Genomic DNA, 21,501 nt, shown 5'->3' with positions numbered 1-21,501 from the left:
GCCCACGCCTATCAGGGCTGAGGGTGAACAACACTCTGAAATTAAAGACATTTTAGACTCTTGTGCATATCATAGGGTAACACAGTATCTAGTAGCTTGGAAGAATCTCCCTTCTGCCCAGAATGAGTGGGTGTACAAGAAATAGGTTAGGGCCCCTAGACTTCTCAAATATTTCCATGCTAAAAGATATTTATAAATATCTTGATAAACCTGATTGATATGTCTGTATTGTTTCTTTTCCCCCTTCCTTTTCTGTTTTCTGGGTGCATTTCCTATTCTAGGGGGCCTGTATGTCAGATCCCCAAACCCTGTTTTCCCTGCATATGTGCTCTTGTTTGGGGCCTAACATTCTGCTGGGAGGGGGAGGGATTTGCTTTCGCTTGGGATAACTTTTGCTTTCTACTTTTCCTCTCCTGCCTCTATCCACTTGAGAAAAGAATGTGTTTCCCTTATCAGGGAGACAGTTACTGAGAAACGAAACTGGAGAAGACCTTGAGATGCGCCAACTGTGCCAGTTATCCAAACATCATGCCACCTGTGGATTGGCTCAATTTCAAATGGACATTATGACTTTGATGAGAAGAGGAAGATTGCTAGTTTACCTATATCGCTTAAGCGGGATTTCCCCCAGATCTCGCCTTGACTTCCCTATTGTCACTAACCCCTAATAAAATTTCCTTTTGAGACAATGCCTGTTTCCAAAGTTCTGCTTTCTTGGGCGGTTAGCTGAGGTGGGTCCTTACAACTTGCCAATAATCTCAGAGTAGCTTACATATATATAGTAAAACATAGAAAAGTAGAACAGTAGATACTTCACTATGGGGAAGTTGCACCACTTCCAGTTGGAATCAGATGAGCTGCAGAATCTAAAGATTCAGTGACATGATTTGTTGGTTCATCACCTGAAATTTATACCACAACTCATCAATTTTTGTTAACAGAGTAGATACATTTGTCTCTTAATAAAGCACTACAACAATTAATCTTCATTTCCTTTTATGATCCTTGATGTTTTGCCATTAAGGAAACAGTACAAATCTCCTTATATTTTCTGTTTTAATAATTATTATACCACATACTCTTCTCATATATTTCTCCTTCTAGGTTGATGCTTTTTAAAATCACAATGACCTGGACCGTGCTATGTTTATAGTTTCTTTTTCAAGCTTTTGGCATAAAAAGCAGTCTTGGGAACGTGAAAACTCATATGTTCCTCTAGAAATAAAAAGTGTTCCTTCACAAGCTGTAAATAATTTCATCAATATTTTGACAGCTATAATTCTTCATTTATTCTCTGCCAGCTCTTTGTCTATCTTAAACAGAATGAAGCAATATGTTTGCACTCAGATGTGAGATATATTAAGTTCAGTGGAATGTATCCAGATTCATAGGCTTGCAGCGACAGGAAGGAAAATGGGGGCATCTACATTGAACATAAGGAAAAGGTGCATCAATTCTAGTGAACATTCAGCTGCGTGGAGAAAGACATATTTGCAAGCTGAAGAAGGAATTGTTGGCATTATGTGGTCTATGTGTATAACTTGAAACTATCCTTAAGTGTTCACGGCTTTGACATGTTGTCTAAAAAGCATGCATAGTGACCAAAGCAAGAGTAGTGTAGGAAATGACAAATGCGTTATACACCATATTAATGCTGCAAAGCTATTTACATTTCCCAGAATCTTTTAGAAACTACATTCTAGAATGGGAGTTGGCAACCATGAATGTCAGTGTACCATCAACAGTTCTCCTAACATTTAGGAAATGCCATGTTTATCTCCCTTGATTAAATTGGGAGGGAAGGCAGGCATGGACATTACAAGCACTGCTTGTCAACAATGCCACTCAAAATGGAAATTTTTTAGGATATAGAGATATAGAGAACTATAAGCCACTGTTTCTTTTTGAAGGACGCCCCTCCAACTACTATCTGGAAAAGGTTAAAAAAAAGGCGAAGGGATATTAGCAGGGCAGCCAGAGGATAGTCAGGAACTTTCTGTTCCATGGGAAGAAAAAGCAAAAAGGACAGCTGCCAACTGAGAAAGATGGTGCTCTTTTTTGAGCATGGATTCCAACCTATCTCTTTGTCGTTTGACATATTTGATCAGGATGGTGCAAGGTCTCTTGCCTTGAGCAGGAGATTAGACTAGAAGACTCTGAGGTCCCTTCCAGCCTTATGATTCTATGACTGAGGCTTTAGCTGCCCAGAATCGTTGGCTACGAGATGGGTGGCAAATAGATTTCCTAAATAAATAATAGGATGGTGCAGGGAAGAAGAAGAAATGGGATGGAAAGAAGCAGTAGGGAGACTGTCCCCACAATTTCAGTTTAGCAAGAGATGAGAAGGAAGTATGAGAATTGGGTGAGAAGGTTAATGAAAATACCCCACTTTGATTTGATTCAACAATTCTCCAAAATGTTAATTTTAAAAGAGAGGAGGAGATGTATTATGCTGGACTTCATTAGTCAGTTAAGATTGGTCTTCTCTTTTTAAATGGAGAAAAACTAGAATGTAGCCTTCTCTGATTTTTTTTTAAAAAACCTTTACAAAATCCTTTCTTTAATAGCTGAGCCTAAAAAAGGAAAAAGCAAATTTCCTATTTCAGTCCAGCAAGAAACCCATCAATCCTCATTTTTTTCTGGTTTGTGTGTGCCTGGATTACATATTTCAATTTTGTGTTTGGACAGAACAGGACAGTAAGCATGCTGAATCTAACATGATCAAAAGATGATGTGAGACAATACCAGCTCATCCATGGGAGGCTGGCCTTACGAGTTAAAGAAAGTAATAAAAGTCTTGAGCTAGGCTGCACAAGAAAACAGTTATTAAGAAGTAACTGGGAAGGGAGGGGAAAATGCAGCGACTTGCTTTTAGAAAACTAAGGTCTTATTTGGTCATGCTGTGCATAGGAATATGGAGGAGATACTATTTTATACAAGAAAACACAGAAAAATGGACTCCACCATAATTGTTGTCTCTTGCAATAGCAATACAGGCAGGACGCCTCTGTAAACATATTCATTCTAAATCTATTTATAACTAGCTTTAGAAGAGGTATGGCTTATTTTTCCAAAGAAAGTGTTATGTCCCGAGCCTTGCAAACGGCTCGGGCGTTTGCAGGCAGTCCCGGGCAGGTGCAAAGCTGCCCGGGACCAGACAGGCTGTCACCAGCGCCGTGCGCATGCGCGGGTGCTGGCGCGGGAAAAGTAACCCATTTACCCGGGAGTTGCCTATATAAGAGGCTGCGAGGCGTTTGGGCGAGGCTGAAGCCATCTTCCTGTAAGCTGAACGCTGAATAAAAGAAACTGAGAACTCCAGCTGCTTCTCGTGTCTATTTTCCCGCCACGGACTCAACACTGGCGACGAGGGTGGGATGCCTTGCACTACCTGGAAAGGAAAAAGTGTAAGCTTACCCAAGGAGTCCTGAGCGGCGGAAGAGGAACGGCGTCGACTCGGCAGCTGCCCGCCAATCCGGTGCGCATTCGGGGGTAGGCTGGCTGATAGACCCGTCTCCTGAAGATCCGAAGATGGCGAAAATCGGAAGGCTTTCGGAATTCGACGTCTCACATCCAGAGCGGTGGGAGTCCTACGTATCCAGAATGGAGAACTACTTCAAGGCAAACCAAGTGAGGGAAGATAGCTTGAAGGCTGCCACCCTGCTTTGCGTTTGCGGCCAAGACGCCTTCGAAATCGCAGAAAACCTTGCAGCACCTGTCCCAGTAGAGTCTGTAAGCTACGCAGACCTGAAGAAGCTGCTGAAAGAGCACTTCCACCCCAAGGTGTCCGTTATCTCATGGCGCCACACCTTCGAACAGAGGGATCAACGGTCCGGTGAGTCAGCCAAGGAATACATGCCGCGTTACGGAAGGCCGCCAAGCCCTGCGAGTTCAAGGACCTCGAGGAACGACTGAGGGACCGATTCGTGTGCGGGTTAAGGCATCGAGAGCTACAACAGAGACTTTTCGCTAAGGAAGAATTATCCTTCCAAGACGCCTTAAGGGAAGTCACCGCAGAAGAAGCAGCAGGCGGCGCCGTCAAGAACATGCGGCCGATCAGAAGCAGTGCAGAGGGTGCGTCCGTGCACCAGGAAGACGTCCAACGAAACTCCGAGGAGGATCCGGACGAGGAAGTCGACCGTCTACACCCCGCGAAGGAAGGAAACCAGAAGGGAAGCTCTTCGGCTCCGCTCAAGTGCATCGGCTGTGGAGGTCGCCACAGGAGAACCGACTGCAAGTTCCGCTCCGCTACCTGCCGGGCATGCGGCAAACTAGGGCACATTGCAGCTGTGTGTCTGGGCCGACGAAAGGCACAACCCCAAGAAGAACGCCTGAAGGGTACCAGACTCCCCAGCCAGAATAGGGTAGGTTTTTGCGCTTCGCGAAGAAGCATCTGTAGGACAGGCACACACAAGCCCATGAAGAAAAAGCTGTCACTCAACGTGAAGCTACAAGGGGTTCCATTATCTATGGAACTAGACACAGGGTCTGCCCTTTCCATCATTTCATTGCATACATTTAGGAAGATTTGTTCCAGTAGTGGGACTAAGGCCAAGTTAAGGCCTTCTGATATTGTATTAACAGATTTTCAGAACTCAAGAGTGTGTGTTAAGGGGGAGGCCACCCTTAACGTGCAATACAAGAGTTTTGAAGGTCCACTAGACTTATTAGTAGTAGGGGGTGAACAAACGAGTTTCATAGGACTCGATTGGTTTGAGGCCCTGGGGATACACGTCACAGGATTCAACAGCTTACAAACACTCGACCTACAGGAAGTCTGCAAAGAATTTGCAGATGTTTTCAGCCCCCAGCTGGGCACATTCAAAGGACCTCCTGTGTCCTTAAAGCTAGACCCCACTGTCACTCCCATTAGGATTAAAGCAAGAAGGGTCCCTTTTGCTTTAAAAAGTAAGATTGACACTGAATTAGACAAACTAATCCAACAGGGAATCCTAGAACCTGTTGATTCCAGCCCGTGGGAGACCCCCATTGTCACGCCTCTAAAGGCAAATGGGGACATTCGCATTTGTGCTGATTACAAATGCACACTCAATAAGGCATTGCAGCAACATGCCTATCCTGTTCCTGTGGTCAGTCACATCCTGGCCTCTCTCAAGGGGGGGCGTGTTTTTGCAAAGCTTGACCTAGCTCAAGCATATCAACAGCTGCCTGTTGATGATGATGCTGCTATAGCTCAGACCATTGTGACCCACAGGGGAGCCTTTAAGGTAAAAAGGCTACAGTTTGGAGTGAATGTCGCTCCTGGGATTTTCCAAAGCGTAATGGAAAACACACTACGAGGTATACCAGGGGTCTGCCCCTACTTTGACGATGTCTTGATTGCAGGAGACTCCACACACATTCTAGCTGAAAGGCTTAGGGCTGTCCTGTTAAGATTCAGGAAATCAGGCCTCAAGCTCAGAAAAGACAAATGCAAGATTGGGGTGCCTTCTACTGAATTTCTGGGATTCAAAATCGATGCTGCTGGGATTCATCCTGCTGAATCCAAACTAACTGCTATTTTAGAAGCACCCAGGCCAAAGTCTAAGGCCGAACTTCAGGCCTTCTTAGGCCTCCTGAATTTCTACAATTCTTTTCTTCCACATAAAGCTAGTGTAGCTGAGCCTCTTCACAGGCTACTAGACAAACAAGCTGTGTGGCTGTGGTCACAAGCACATGAGGCTTGCTTTAAAGAAGTCAAGGCCTTGCTCACTTCTAACAGTGTTCTTGCACATTTCAACGAGTCTCTTCCTGTGTGCATCGCTTGTGATGCGTCCCCCTACGGGGTTGGAGCTGTCCTGAGTCACCTCAGGTCTGATGGAACTCAGGTTCCTATTGCATACTACTCCAGAACACTGTCTTCTGCCGAGCGCAACTACGCTCAGATAGACAGGGAGGCTCTGGCTGTTGTTGCTGGAATTAAAAAATTCCACGATTTTCTATATGGCAGGCATTTCACGGTCTTCACTGACCATAAGCCTCTGCTGGGACTGTTTACCACACGTAAGCAGACTCCCCACATCATTTCCCCTAGAATGCTTAGGTGGTCTATTTTTTTGTCTGCATATGATTTTTCATTACTCCACAAGCCTGGGAAAGAAATGGGCCATGCTGATGGCCTCAGTAGGTTGCCTCTGCCAGTAGTAGAAGCTGACCCCGCGCCAGCTGTCAACATTCTATCAATCCAAGCCTTGCCCGAGCTCCCTCTTAGTGCCAGGGATGTTACCGCTGAAACAGGTACAGATCACACACTTTCACGTGTCCGCTCCTGGGTCCTGTCCGGGTGGCCTGAGCACTGCCCTAGTCCTGAGTTTCAGAGTTTCTGGTCCAAAAGGAACGAACTGTCCCTTTCTCAGGGTTGTCTGCTTTGGGGAAACAGAGTTGTCATTCCCACCTCAATGAGGACTAGGGTCTTAGAATCCCTCCACGAGGGTCATCCTGGCATTGTTCGTATGAAGGCTCTTGCACGAAGCCACTTGTGGTGGCCTGGTTTAGATAAAGGTATTGAGGCTAAGGTACACGCATGCCACCTGTGCCAACGATCTCGCCCAGAGATGCCCCAAGCTCCTGTGCATAGATGGGAGGAAACACAGTCCCCATGGTCTAGGGTGCACATTGACTACGCTGGGCCCTTTCAGGGCCAGTTCTTCTTGGTCCTTGTTGACAGCCATTCAAAATGGCTTGAGGTTGTGCCTGTCTCATCCACCACCACTGCAAAGACTATTCAGGTACTGAGGGGGATTTTTGCTGCACACGGGCTGCCAGATGTCATTGTGTCCGACAACGGCCCTCAATTCACCTCCTCCGAATTCCAAGCTTTCTTACAGGCAAACCTGATTCGTCATGCCACGTCTGCGCCTTTTCACCCGTCCACCAACGGTATGGCTGAACGCATGGTGCGCATCGCAAAGGACGCCTTGAAGAGACTCACCTACGGGGACTGGCATCACAGGTTGGCTGACTTTCTCCTTTCTTATCGCACCACACCGTCCACTTCTACAGGGAGAAGTCCAGCTGAACTTCGTTGGGGGCGCCAACTTACTACTAGACTTGACCGGTTGCATCCGGACAGACTGCCTTCATCTACCTCACATCCTAGGGCACCTAGACAACTACTTGTGGGTGCCCCGGTTTGGGCTCGCAATTACGGGCCTGGTCATACATGGGTCCCCGCTTCTGTGTCCAGGATCACAGGTCCTCTCTCCTACGAGGTTGCCCTGGACAACGGTCGTGTCCTGCATCGGCACATCGACCAACTTCGCTCTAGGCGAGACTTTTCTGCTGAGACTCCTGGGTCTTTTCCAGGGGGGGAGGGGGACCCTTTGGAGCAAAGGGAAGGGCAAGAGCTACTGCCCATCTCCACTGAGGGAGCCACAAACGGCCCATCCCAGGGTTCCGCAATTGCTCCGAAAAGAAAGTCATGGAGCTTACCCACACAACAGGCACTCACGCCTACTCCAGCCAGGGAGTCACCCCGGGGGCATACTCACTTTCCACACACATCACACAGCACTCCAGCAACGGAGGATACCCGGGGGCATCCCAACAAATCATTCCCTGCAAGAGAGCTGGCACACAATTCCCAAGGTTGGCCTGACCTTACCCCAAATCCTACAGGGGGTCAAACATACACAGAGCTAGTCGAGGAACCAAGTCCCGACTACAACACCCCTAGCACAAATCAGGGAACACCTGAGTTTTGGGAAAGTACAGAAACCCACACGAGCCCGAGCACAGAATGGGGTTCAGGGAATGGACAGCCTCCTGACAGGTCTTGGACTGACCTAGGAGGTTCTACAGAGACGCCCAGCAGTGGCTATCACTTCAAGGGGCCTGAGGGTCTACAGCTAGGTAGGACAACCAGGTCACAAAGCAACAGAAGCCCTGGCCTGACGAGCCCGGTGGGCAAGCAAGCAGGCCAGGCATCGGGGCACAGTCCTTGGAAGACACCAGGGCACAATAGAGAGAACAGGCTCACGCCTCCCTCCAGTCAGGGAACTTATGCCAGTAACCCAGAGCTAAGAAGGTCACAGAGAGCAAAGAAATCTCCTAAGTACCTAGAAGATTACATAACATTGCTGGCAAGGCAAAAGCCAGTAAACAGTGGGAGCACTGGGGAGCAAATTGTCGTATAAAATAAATGTTGTATGTTGGTAGTAGTTTTAGCCCGGGGGAAAGGGGTGTTATGTCCCGAGCCTTGCAAACGGCTCGGGCGTTTGCAGGCAGTCCCGGGCAGGTGCAAAGCTGCCCGGGACCAGACAGGCTGTCGCCAGCGCCGTGCGCATGCGCGGGTGCTGGCGCGGGAAAAGTAACCCATTTACCCGGGAGTTGCCTATATAAGAGGCTGCGAGGCGTTTGGGCGAAGCTGAAGCCATCTTCCTGTAAGCTGAACGCTGAATAAAAGAAACTGAGAACTCCAGCTGCTTCTCGTGTCTATTTTCCCGCCACGGACTCAACAGAAAGTATGATTATGCCACTGGAGACTATCAGGATGGATAGATGGGGTAGGAGGTGGGGACATGTGAAAAAGAGATGCGAGTTCCATCTTCGGGAGATAAAGAGAGGATTGGATTCCAGAGGAAAAGCACAGGCAGAGGGCCGGATACTATCTGTGCCCCAGTCAGGAAAGTGAAAGTACCAAGTCAGCTGAAATTGATGAAAATAGAACCTCTTTAGATATGTTAAAAGTAAAATGAAGGAAGAATAATTATATTATTCTTGTTTTATTTTCCTAAATGTTTCCCACTCACTTTTGAAATGCAGCAGGTACAGCCTCTTACTCAAAGGTCAAGAGCTCTGTGATTTTCTGCTGTTGGTGGTGGGGGAGGAGGAAGAGGAGGAGGAGGAGGACAGGAATTCAAACAGATAAGAATCAGATCTATCTGATCTGTCAGTAAGAAAGACAAAAAAAGTCTGGATAGTGAACATGGCAGTAGCTGGAGACAGCAGAAAAAAGAGAAAGAATTAGACAAAGATCACAAAATACAGAGATTTGCAAATAGAAGTAAAATGACTATTGCTAAATAAATAAAGAAGCAAGCAAAAAATCCAAAAAGTACCAATAGTATTAGGTGCCTTGGATGCAGTCCCAAAATAAGTGGAGCACCATTTGAACACCATTGGCATTGACAAAATCACCACCACTCAATTGTTTAAGGCAGCTTTTCTTGGAATAGCTTACATCCTGGGATGATACTTTTAACAGCATCGACAACATCTCCCTGGGATGGACTTGCTAGATGGATAATAATGCCAAATTCAGTTTAAATATTTGACTGACCATGTGATGAATCATCATCATCATCATAAGTTATATCACCATTGATAAGGAAGTAATGATAATTAGATTGGGAAAACTTGACTGTCAAGCCTTGCTAGTGTAATACTCAAGAAACTATATTCCAGCCACAGTTCAATCAGTTCAGAAATATGGTGAACTGGAGAAAAACATAATCCTAAAGATTCAAAAAGGAGAAGAGAGGGAAACTGGGAACTACAGATTGGTTACTTAAATCTATAGGCAGAGTGCTAGAACAATTTGTCCAGCAGCTTGCAAGCAATTACAAAAGTATATTTATTATCATGAACCAGCTCGGGTTTGTCAAGAACAAGTCTGTTGGGCCAACTTTATTTGTTTTTATGACTCAGTGATTAATTTAATGGACCAAGAGAATGCTAAGGAAGTAGTGTTCTTTGATCTTAGTCAAGTATTTTACATGGTCTTCTATAATATCCTTACTGTCAAATAAAACACACTTGGGCTAGATAGTATTGCAGTTGGATGTATTTGAATCTGTTTAAGCAATCTTACCAAAAATGTGCCTATAAATGGTTTCATAATATCCTGCAGGGATGTATCTAGTATAGTCCCCTGCACATAATCCATATCAAATGCCATTCAGTATATTTATAAAAAGGGCCTAGAGGATGGAATGCAAATGATGCTTGATTTGCAGAGGACATATGTTAAAAGAATTGACTGTTGTCTTAAAAGACAAAAATCACAATTCAAAGAATATTGGGTTACATTCAGCAGGTTGTTGTTCAGCTTTGAGAGGCATATGAAGCACTGTATTTGGATAGGAAAATATGCAGTGGTGTAGAATTTTAGCTTAGTGGCAAAATGTATATGAAGGATTCAGTATTAGTAGAATACCAACTACACATGATGAAGCAGTATGATGCAGCTCTACGACGATGCAGAATTGGGCTGTTGTAGCAGAAGCATAATATCAGATCAAAGGAAAAAACAGACCTATTCTCTGCTGTGACAACTCTTGAAATGTTGTGCCCACTTTTCATGGGAATGTAGACAAATAGGAACAGATTCAGACTTGCCTACTAAGGGACAGGAAGCCAAGATTTACGTCAGATAGTTAAAGGAACTGGATATATTTAGCTTGCAAAAGAGAAAATTAAGAAGAGAAATGATCTCAATAAGAACATTTACAGTACAGTGCTGTCCCATATTAGAAGACATGGATCTGTCCTCTACTGAAATTGGAAGAAAAGGCCAACAAGCTGAAATTAAAGAAAGAACTTTCTGACTTAATATTAGGAGGACATTTGTGACAATAAGAGTTGTTAAGCAGTGGAACAGCTTGCCTAGAAAGGTGATAAACTCTCCCCTCTCTAAAGATTTTTAAATATTGGCTGGATGGGGATGGTTTGGTAGATTCCTGCACTAAGAGGAGTGGACTAAATGACCCAATAGATCCCGTCTAACTCATATGCAGTATCTGCAATAACTCCTATTTTCTTTCCGTATGTTATGATCCCTTATTATTTATCTCTTCTTTTCCTGGTTTCATTTTCCACCTTTGATCAGCTTTCACAGTTGCCAATTTCCTTGCCACAAAATTTTGCAGAGGAGAATTTTCATCCCTTTACTTGGAGATTTACCACATATTTTACCAGCATGATTATCTCTTCACTTCTGCTCCCCAGCGAAAGACAGCCCAAGGCTCTGGGCAATAGAATCCGAGTTCAAGCATGAAAAATGCAGTTTCCAACTTAGGATACTTGAGGTCAATGTCCTTAGTTGGAGACTGGCCTGCAATAAACAGAAAATCTTTTAACAAGGGTAAAATCCTGGTTTTTACAGAATTCCTCTTCTTCTACAGCCAAATTTCAAGTCATTCACTGGTGTCTTAACTATTGTTGAAAAGATGTTTAGCATTTTTTCATGTGAAATGTAAATATTAATGTCTCTTCTATGCTAATTAGATTCAAACAATCAGTTTATACACAAAGCAGCTAAAGTCGTCCAAAACATCTTAAGTAAATGAAAAAAATCCAGTAGCTCAGGAAGACGCAGGAATCATCCAGAATGCACAGTTTAAGGATTGTAACAGCCACTATGTAGGATAGACAGGCAGAAAGCTAGCAGAGCACATCTATGAACACCAAGACATGAAAAAAAAACCTAGTTGAAAAGAAAACACCACAGTTGTTAAGTAAATATCAAGGTCGTTAAACAAACCCATTATTCATTGCCTGGTGTTTTTTATCAGGTACAAACACCACATTCCTGAAAGCAACTTTGTAAATCACAGTTACATGACCACGGAATGTCACAAATGACTGTAAATTTGAGCTGGTTGCCAAGCACTCAAAATGTGACCATGTGACCAGGGGAGTGGATGTCGAATCCGGGTCGTAATTACCTCTGGGGAGTCCATCATAACTCTGAACAGTGACTAAACAACCGGTTGTAAATTGAGGACTTCCTGTATTACATTTCAGAATGCAGAATTCAACCTTCTATTTAAAAAAACAAGCAAGCAAAGCTTCTGCATGATGTTTGTGCCATATAGAGATCTCTGTCCAGAACTATTTTACCAGAACCCTGTCTCTGTCCCCAAGAGAAATAAGTGTCCCTGTAGGAGGTAGTTAATGTCACCTTTTTTATCATGGTCTGTAGTTGTTTTTGGCATTCTTTGTTGCATCAGCACAAAGTGTTCTAAAAGGGTATGTGCCCCAGCTGGCTAGAGCTTGTCCTCTAAATCAGATGTTTGTAGTCCTGAGTGCATGGATTTTTCTTTTTCCAGTCAAAGCACTAAAAAAAAAAAAGAATCTTATTTGGGTCCAGTATTTTAGCTGACCCAGATTTCAGAAGGCCAGATGTAGCACTCAGCCACTTATTCTAAATTTGAAACAACCAAAATAATGAGGTGGAAACTTTACAATAACTTTAATTTTAGATCTAGCAGTTTGGAAAGGTATGACCCTGTGCATGTTCTTTGTATTTGGTTGTAAAGGTAAAGGGTTTCATTTTTGATGTGTGCCGTTGTGCCCACAATAAAAAAATGACAATAAAGGTTATCTTATCTTATCTCGGTAACCCTATATCCAGGTGAAGAAAATATAATTACTGTGCCTGAGCAACTATATCGTGTGATGCCTTAGTTCACATACCAACTGAAATAAGACCTGGATTTTACACTGCTTAAAACCATAACTCAAATTGCCTAGTAAAACGTGCCTTGGACTTGTGTGAATCCAGAGAAAACTGTGAATTATTTTATGCTGGGTTTGTATCCCCTTCAGCAAAAAAGAATGTCAGCAGTTCCAGAAAAATAATGATTTTTTAAAAAAATGATGCACTCTATTTAAAGCAATGTGACAACAACAATATAGATTTGAGCCTGTCTACATTTGCTTGGACCATAATTTATTTGAAAACACTCAGCCCTGGATTAATCAGTGAGCAGAACAAGCCTGTGCTTAGAGGATCAAGAGAAAAGGGGCACCACATAGGTTTTTCCCGTAGCAGTCATGCTCCTAACATTGCCACATGCAACTTTCATCAATTTTTTGTCATTGTTCTTGTGTGTTATATTTGTCTTTAATCTGCACTGTTAAAAACATTTTCTTTGGCATAGTGAGTGACTAAAGTTTAAAATTTGGGTTTGATAGTGTCAGATAACACATTTGTTTTTGTGACAGTTTTGCTAATGTTGAGGAGCACCATTGTTGGACTCTGCTTAGATTGGTCTTAATCCATCTCTGAGCACACCAGCATAAAACCATTTTGAAGAGTTTTGTTTAAGTTTTTTTACATCTTTAAAAGTATCTTAGAAGCTATGAGTCATTTGTCTGGATCCACACTAAGTCATGGCTTGTTTTAAACACAGATTGTTAAACAAGATATATTTATTTGATTCATACACACCAGTATAGTTGCTGTGTATACACATCATGCTAAGCTAAAAACAAGCCATGTTGCAACTATCAAACTGAATTTGATCGCCCCCAGTGTACCTGAATAAACAAAAAATGCTGATTTTAATGGCATTGTTTTTCACCTTGTTTTTGCAAAAATAAAGACAAAATAAATGTTATTTAACCCTTAAACACCCCAATACAACATAGCCAGCCGTACCAATAGGCTGAAGAACAGCTTTTATCCATGGGCTGTCAGGCTTCTGAATGGGACATAACTTTATGCATGACAGACTCGTGAGGCCGGCGTGATGTGTGATTAGTTTACAGGGTGAAATAAGTTGGGGGGTTGTAGTCACCGTGATTTTGTGGTGAGGGGGGGCACGGAGGGAGGCTCAGCCAATTTCACTGTATACATGTTATACTTTGATAATAAAGGGTTTATTTATTATTTATTTAAAGCAAAACAAAAATATGGAAAAATTAGGGGAATTGGAAGGTTTTGATTTGTTTTCCATTGTGTATTTACAGTATATGAAACAAGAAATCCTGCTTTAGTAGAGCAAGGACCTTTCTAACAATTAGGCACTCATGCTGATCTAAAAAAACCACAGACTTCCATTCTGAGTTGATATTGTTAACATCTAGCTTGTTTATAGGCACCTTTAGGAGGATCTTACTGGATCATTTGTTGATCCTTTGATTACACACACAAGGGAGGATTGTGTATAGTCTTAATTGTTCCCATCTAGGCAGAAATACTGAATGTTTCTTTTTACCCTTTTAAATGTCATTGTCATCTTTTAACATTGCTGAGTGATTAACTGGAAGTTTAGATGAATAAATATACACTTGCCTGAGATGAGAGCTAGAAACAACAACTTCATTAACAACAAAATAACACGGTAATTGTAAGACAGTGTATGGGCACCTGAGTCTGTATTTTAAAGACTGCTTTTTTGAAAAGTCTTTGAAAACTAGAAATAGATCCTGTTTGCTTCCTATAATATTCTTATTTTTATAAATGCAAGTTATTTCATAACACTTCTACGTCAGTTTGTATTTTTAAAAATGTTTTCACAAAAAGATGCATTTTGCATCTATTTTCATATAAACAGACAATTCACAAATCCTTTCCCCAAAGTATGCCTTTTCCTGTGTTATTTTTTCTATTATACTTCCCCTAAAGTATGGTTTGCAATTTTTAAAAAATATCAAAACAGAATTGCAGAATTCAGAAAAATGCAAACTTGCTTTCCAATTTTGTATTCAGAAAATGCAAATTAGAGTAAGATTTCTTTTTTATTCAAATGTAAACCACATCATATACCCCATCACTGGACAGATGGACTATTTTATGTTTGATTTCCTCAAATGTCTGTATTCTATAGAGATATTTCAAGTATTTATTTATGTACAAGCAAATAGTTATCAAACCTTAGGAGTTCATGAAATGCCAGTGTTCTTGGGCATCTAACAAATATAGTATACATTCAGCTATTTTGTTGGTAAAATTTTTAAGAACCAAAAACATTGAGCATTGTACAGCATGTCCATTTATGACATAACCTGAATAGATTGCCTATCACTAACATCAAAAATACTTACAGTATAATTCTGTGCCACCCAGTGTTATAAATTATGAGTTAATGCTTTAAATAAATCACTAAATTCTCCAAATACTCTTATGGCCTACGTTTTGAAGGACTGTCTTTTCCCCACCAGAGGAAGGAGGCAGGTACATTATGGGTCCTATTTCTTAAATCCATCTGGTGGGACCAAAGAAGAGCCTTTTCTGTAGTGGCCTCCTCTCTGTGGAAAATCATCCCTATGGAAATAAGATGGGCTCCCACTTTGACACTGTTTTGGCACTGAAGATATGGTTTTTCCAATAGGCCTGGAGACCACAGGATAATATGGAACCCATCAAGTGGTTGGTTTGATTGTTGGTACTGGGGGGAGGAGCTTATTGGGTATGTATTGAGATTTTATTTCTGTAAGCCTCCCACAGTCATTGTCAGTGAGTTTGGAGGCTACATTAAATAAATAAATAAATAAAATTGATATCTCATGACAAGTTACACAGTGAGAAGAAGACAGTGTATATCATCTGTCAGCGATATCAATAAAAGCAAGGAAATAAAGAGAAAAAAGAAAACAGAATAAGCATGTTCTGGTATCTAAATTTGATCCATTTGGGGAAAGGATAAAACGAAAAAGCTGAGATCTCCTGCTGAAATCAAATGCCCTTCATGGGAATACCAAGAGCTCATTAAAAAAGTTGCATTTTTTACTGGGCATGAGGTGAGATTCCACCCTAACATCTGGAGGATTGAAAAGTCAGCTGATCCCTATTTGGTTTCATTTTCTACTGCTTTTTTGTGTATCAGCATTTTGTTTCATCTAATTTTTCCTTGCTTTTCAAATTAAAAGAAGTGGACAAATCATATATAATTCCCCTAAAGCATGATTTTCAAAACTGATTTGTTCCTCCCTTGAGGAAGTGCAGAATCCAGATGAGATGTGACGAACCTTGTAGTTGTACATCATATGTTGTACATACAGTATATGCATGTATACATACAGTATATGCATGAATATTTTCAGTTTAATCTATTTAATGAATGGATAATAGGGATTATGCATTCTATCTCACCTATATGCTCATATTCCTAGAGAAGTAGATCTTTCCTTTTTATTCTTATCTAGATAGAGAAGGAAGTCAATGTAAAGTACGAAAAACAAATGCTTGATCCTTTGGGTATAAATATTTCAAATGTACGCTTTATGCAGGGAAATATCAAAAAAGTCTAGCAGGCTTCTTGGGACAAAAGACAGAACAACTAGGTTGTCTTCAAATTTTTTTGTGTTTGAAAAGAACGAGGGCTGTGAGCATTGCTTTTAATTTGATTTTCAGTAATGTTACAACTAAAACAGTGTATTTGAGATATAATAAAATTAATTATCAAGAACCCAGGCTAACTCAGGAAGAGGTGTTGGAGGAGATTGATGTTAGGATAATTTTTAAAAAAATACGTTATTGTTTCTAGTAATGTGTAAGAACATTAGTAATCAAGAGAGATTTTATATCTTTTCATGTTTAGGGCTAAACTGCTTCTATAATGTGATGCAAAATCCTTGCAACATCTCTTTGATTTAATTATTTCAAATGCTGACATTCAACAGTTGAGCTGGAGAAGACTGACTTTCTTTTCTATTAAAGTCTTTAGGCTACAAATTCTGTATAGGAGGATCCCTAGTGAACTTATTAGGATTTATTTATGAATAAATACATGTATGATTGCATAGTCAGAACCAAAATTCTTCTCCAAAACTGATGCAAAGAAAACATAACAAGATGTTAAAACCCTTGCAGTAAAAGGTATTTTCCAGAGTTTCAGGAAACATTTTTCTCTGGTGATGTCTAAAAGTGCCAAGAACTATAGAAATAAAACCACAGAAGGGGCTATTTAAGCTGCTGAGTCCAGTCTGTTTAACCAACTGCTCGGACAAATCCAGTGAAGAAGAGGTCATCATTTCTATGGATAGTTGGTCTTATTGTCGGATTGGTCTTATTGTTAGGAAGTTTTTTTTCTAGCATTTAGTTGGAATCTCCCTCCCTATAATTCAAATCATAATTCTTTGTTTTGTCCCCTGGAATAAGAGAGAATATATCTTTAACCTCTTCTATGCAACATACAACCTCTGGTATTTGAGGTGTGTAGTCACATCTCCTTGCAGTCAGGTTTTCTCAAAATGAAGCAAGCTCAGCTTATTCAATGTTTCATTGTAGGTTTTAGTTTTCTACTTCCTGACCGTCTGTGGTCTTTTTCAAATGTTTTCAATTTTTTTAAAAAAATCTTAAATTGTGAAGACAGGACACCATATTCAAAGTAGGGATTGACCAATGCAGAAGAGATGATATGATTGCTCCCGAAAATTTTGAAATTATGCTTTCATTGATGCAAATCACAATTGCATACACATTTTTATGGACCTATCACATGCTGATTTGCAAACAGGAGGGAATTTTATTTTACGTTGACATCAAACCTTGACATCACATGTGGCTGAGAATGCCGTAGCAACTGCAAATGTGTTGTCAAGGAAACAGCCTGGTGCTCAGCAGGCAAAAACCAATGGGAATTAAGCATTGTTATATTCTGCTAAACCCTGGTGACCTTATCAGAAAGCTGTACTCTGCAGGTATCCCTCTCTCTCAAAAAAAAAACACCCTGTGCAGACTAGGCTGGCATCTCTATGTTGTGTAACTGCAAGGCTAGAAGTGGATTATTCGAACAATCGACTTCTCAGAGAAAAAAGCGTAAGTTGCATGCTTTTTTAAAAAGAAAGTGAAACAAAGCTATCCATGGCTATTAAGAAATTAGAGGCAATATATGTATTTGCATTCAGTAAGGGTTACTGATTGCAACTGGAAAATTTTTTTTTTGCAAAGTATTTGCACTTTTGTTTCCTTAATGGGGAATCTGGACTTTAAAAACCACATTTCAAAGAGTTTTGTGAATTATAAGTAAAATTAATCATTGAAAAGCAGTATTTAATCCAATATGATACCGTTTCCTTCCCCAACTTTATTTGTCTGAGATCATAAAGAAGTGGTTTTTATTGTATTCCTGCTCCAGCTTGGCATCCTCCAGCTGTTTAAATTGCAATTCCCCCATCCCTAGCTAGTTTTCCCAGGATATCCAGAAGAACTTACATAAAAGTATTGAAAGTACTGAATCTAACTGTAGTAATATCCAACAATATACTCAGTTGCAACAGAGATGTTTTTCTTCTAAGAAAATAAATAATTGCTGAAATAAGCTTATAGTCAATATTACCATTAATTTATTTCAACTTTTTGGTGAAAGGGCACTAAAGTGCAAATTTATTGCATTAAGTGAAGGGGTCTATGTTTTATTGAAATAAATGTGATCCAATAATGTTTTGGTATTCAATTCCAGCACAGATGCTTTTTTTATTTCATTGTGATGTGTCAGAGAATTGCACATTTGACTTTCTTTGTACTTTTGCGCTGCAGTGGGAGAACATTGTGCATTGAAACTAGTTGAGAGACACAGGAATGCTTTGTAGATAAGGCTCATACATTGTTCTAGCTATTAGGTGATCATTCTAATTTGGAAGCCATAATTTATGGCTTCGCATTTTATGAAACCCAGCCAGTGGTAGTTTATTAAGCAAACCATAGCTTAATACCATAGATGACATTGATTACAGTAGCATCTAATGTCATTCAGACTTTCTTGTCCACTCTCATATTATATTTCCAGTTGCCAACCATTTATCCATAGATAATATCAAGCAGAATTTAATGGGCTACAGAATCTTTTAATTCTATGTTCCCCCTTCAAATTTAATCTACTGTAATTATGTAGAGGATGACAGAATGCTACTGTTTGCAATGAGAACATCATAGTTAAACAATTCAAAATCCACTAGATTTCAAAGAGCTAATGTCCATTGAAATGAGAAGGACTGGGAAATCCCTTGTAATTGGCTGTTAATTTTAACTCCAACTAAACATGTCCTTATATTAATGTTCATAGCACAAATTATGTTGCTCCAATTAAAAAAAAAGTAGTTTACACAGGGTACCTTCCCTCTGTAGTTTAGTAATTATTCTGGTATACAAGTTTCATTATATGACATCGTAGAATTATCTGTCTGGTATATGCAGCTTAGCAACACCCCCCCACCCCCCACCCCCGAAAGCCATGAATTTTGACAATTACTTAAGACTTACAGCATTCCAGGGGCAGTGTGTAAAACATAACTCATTCTTGCTGCACATATTTTCATTTTCATTCTCACTTCACATAATTCATGTAACATAACAATGGATCGTCTTAATACTTGCATTTAATCCCTCCACCTATGGGATGGGAAAATAATTTTTGGAACATAGGGCTATGTGGATATGCAGGCAAGCATACTTTTGTGCTTGTAATTTAGCAAACTAAAAATAATTGTAAAAGAAGTTTAAAATAGTTCCAGATCAAACAAATAACCATGATATTAGTTTTTTCCAAGACTCTGGCAAATAAGATACTATATAGAACTTAAACATGGTTTCAGAATCTGTACTGTGTATCTCCAACAAGCTGTGTATTGAGGATTAGTTACGGCTTTTGCATATGTTGTTTAGTCATAAAATACATTTTAAGATTTTTGCATTAAAAGGACCAGATCAAACAAAAAATTATATAACTTCAGTGGCAATATACTAAAAATATTTTGCCCAATGAAATAGTATTGATTATTATTACATCTGAAGGTGTGGGTTCGCACCTCTCTATTTCACTTTGTTTTTAGATGTTCCAACTATTTTTAAGTAATTGTAGTGACAGGCTTGATCAATAGTTGAATGAAATGATGCCTGCTTTATTTTGTTAACAATACATAAAAAATAGCTTCTGTATGTTTTATGAAAACTTTCTAGGCATTTATAGCACTAATAGTCAGTGTATTAATAGAGAAAAACATGTGTCTGATTTTTGTAAGAGTGTGATCTAATTTTTTTACATATATAAAACACGTAGAAATGTCCAGTGAACTATAATTGCAGATTCTTATTTCTGGTTGCTTTTGTTCCCTTGCTGTTGTTTGTATAATGCTGTAAGGTTTTAGATAAATATATATATTTAAGAACTAACTGCCAGAGCCCAGCTCCGTTTTAATTTTAACATCAACTTGGGTTGTTTATAGCTATAAATAAAGTTTTGCTATAAGATTTTGTTATTTTAAATTTTCCTTTAAAAAGCTAAATGTTAAGGATAGTTGAAAAGGTTGCCAATTTGTCTGTCCTAAGGCAATCACATACAACATGCAACACTGTTACCATTGTTTATTAATATGTTAATTTAAAAAGTATATATTGCCTTTACAGACAAACCTCTTCCAATAATGTAAGGTTCTACATTTAGGCAAGAAAAAACAAATGTACAGGTATAGTATAGGGGATACCTTGCTCAATAGTAGTAACTGTGAGAGGGATCTCAGAGTCCTAGTGGACAATAATTTAAATATGAGCCAGCAGTGTGCTGCAGCTGCCAAAAAAGCCAACATAGTGCTAGGCTGCATTAACAGAGGGATAGAATCAAGATCACGCGAAGTATTAATACCATTCTACAATGCCTTGGTTAAGCCACACTTGGAATACTGTATCCAGTTTTGGTCACCATGATGTAAAAAAGATGTTGAGACTCTAAAAAGAGTACAGAGAAAAGCAACAAAGATGATTAGGGGCCTGGAGGCTAAAACATATAAGGAACGGTTGCTGGAATTGGGTATGTCTAGTTTAATGAAGAGAAGGATGAGGGGGGACATGATAGCAGTGTTCCAATATCTCAGGGGCTGCCACAAAGAAGAGGGAGTCAAGATATTTTCCAAAGCGCCTGAAGGCAGGACAAGAAGCAATGAAGGGAAACTAATCAAGGAGAGAAACAACCTGGAACTAAGGAGAAACTTCCTGACAGTTAGAACAATTAACCAGTGGAACAACCTGCCTCCAGAAACAGTGAATGTTCCAACACTGGAAGTTTTTAAGAAGAAACTGGACAGCCATTTGTCTGAAATGGTATAGGGTTTCCTGCCTGAGCAGGGGGTTGGACTTGATGACCTCCAAGGTCCCTTCCGACTTTATTATTGTTGTTGTTGTTGTTGTTGTAGGGCTGACCAATACATGAGTGAATTTTCTGACATGGGCAGCAGACCAAGAAAAGCAGTGAAATGTGGGATGAATCCTCTTAGATCACCTTGCAAACAACAAAAATTTTGCATTGCAATAAAATAATTATCTTCATAAACACAGTTTCTGTATATACCGGATTAACAGCATTTACTTTTTTTCCTCTCAGTAATTGCAGTATGCTTAGAATTATCAGAGAGATATCAACTGAGATGGGAATAATTAAGGCTTCCTACTTGAAACCTGTCTTAATAAGAATTAAGATAAATAAAAAAAACTTTTACCATAATAGATAAAGATTTGCATCCTAAGTGGTTGGTTCAATTGCTATAACCAAAAAGCTAAAATAAAGTACATGACCATTTGAAAAATCAAATAATTTGGTATAGTACAAGTAGATTATAGCACTGAAATAGTATTGTTTATATTTCTGGGAAGATGGGGGCCTAGGAATTAAGGTCATGGTATTTCAATGGTTCTTTTCTTTCCTCTTTCTCAGCCCAACCCACCTCATAGAGTTGTTGTTGAGGAAAAAAATAGGAGGAGGAAGGAGTATTAAGAATGCCTTGAGTTAATTATAAAGTAACAAAGGTGGGGTTAAAAAATAATAATAATAAATAAATGGATAG

At 40.1% G+C, this 21,501-nt stretch overlaps 1 protein-coding gene across 11 annotated transcripts in view; it reads left to right on the top strand.

Annotated features, from left to right (window-relative positions):
- Positions 1-21,501, top strand: part of PRLR (prolactin receptor) — a 156,651-nt gene that overhangs the window by 14,710 nt on the left and 120,440 nt on the right. The window contains exon 1 of one of the 11 annotated variants that reach the window (XM_039347879.1): positions 17,367-17,485. The exons of the other annotated variants lie outside the window; for them this stretch is intronic. The gene's annotated coding sequence lies outside the window, so the exon portion shown is untranslated. Of the gene's footprint in view, positions 1-17,366; positions 17,486-21,501 lie in introns of those variants that run through there. 11 annotated transcript variants of the gene reach the window in all.

This window comes from Crotalus tigris, unplaced genomic scaffold, assembly GCF_016545835.1.
Source record: "Crotalus tigris isolate CLP2741 ecotype Arizona unplaced genomic scaffold, ASM1654583v1 scf7180000018103.2265978, whole genome shotgun sequence".
Taxonomy (NCBI): domain Eukaryota; kingdom Metazoa; phylum Chordata; class Lepidosauria; order Squamata; family Viperidae; genus Crotalus; species Crotalus tigris.
The sequence above is the reverse complement of the archived record's forward strand: the minus strand, read 5'-3'. Positions and strand labels throughout refer to the sequence as shown.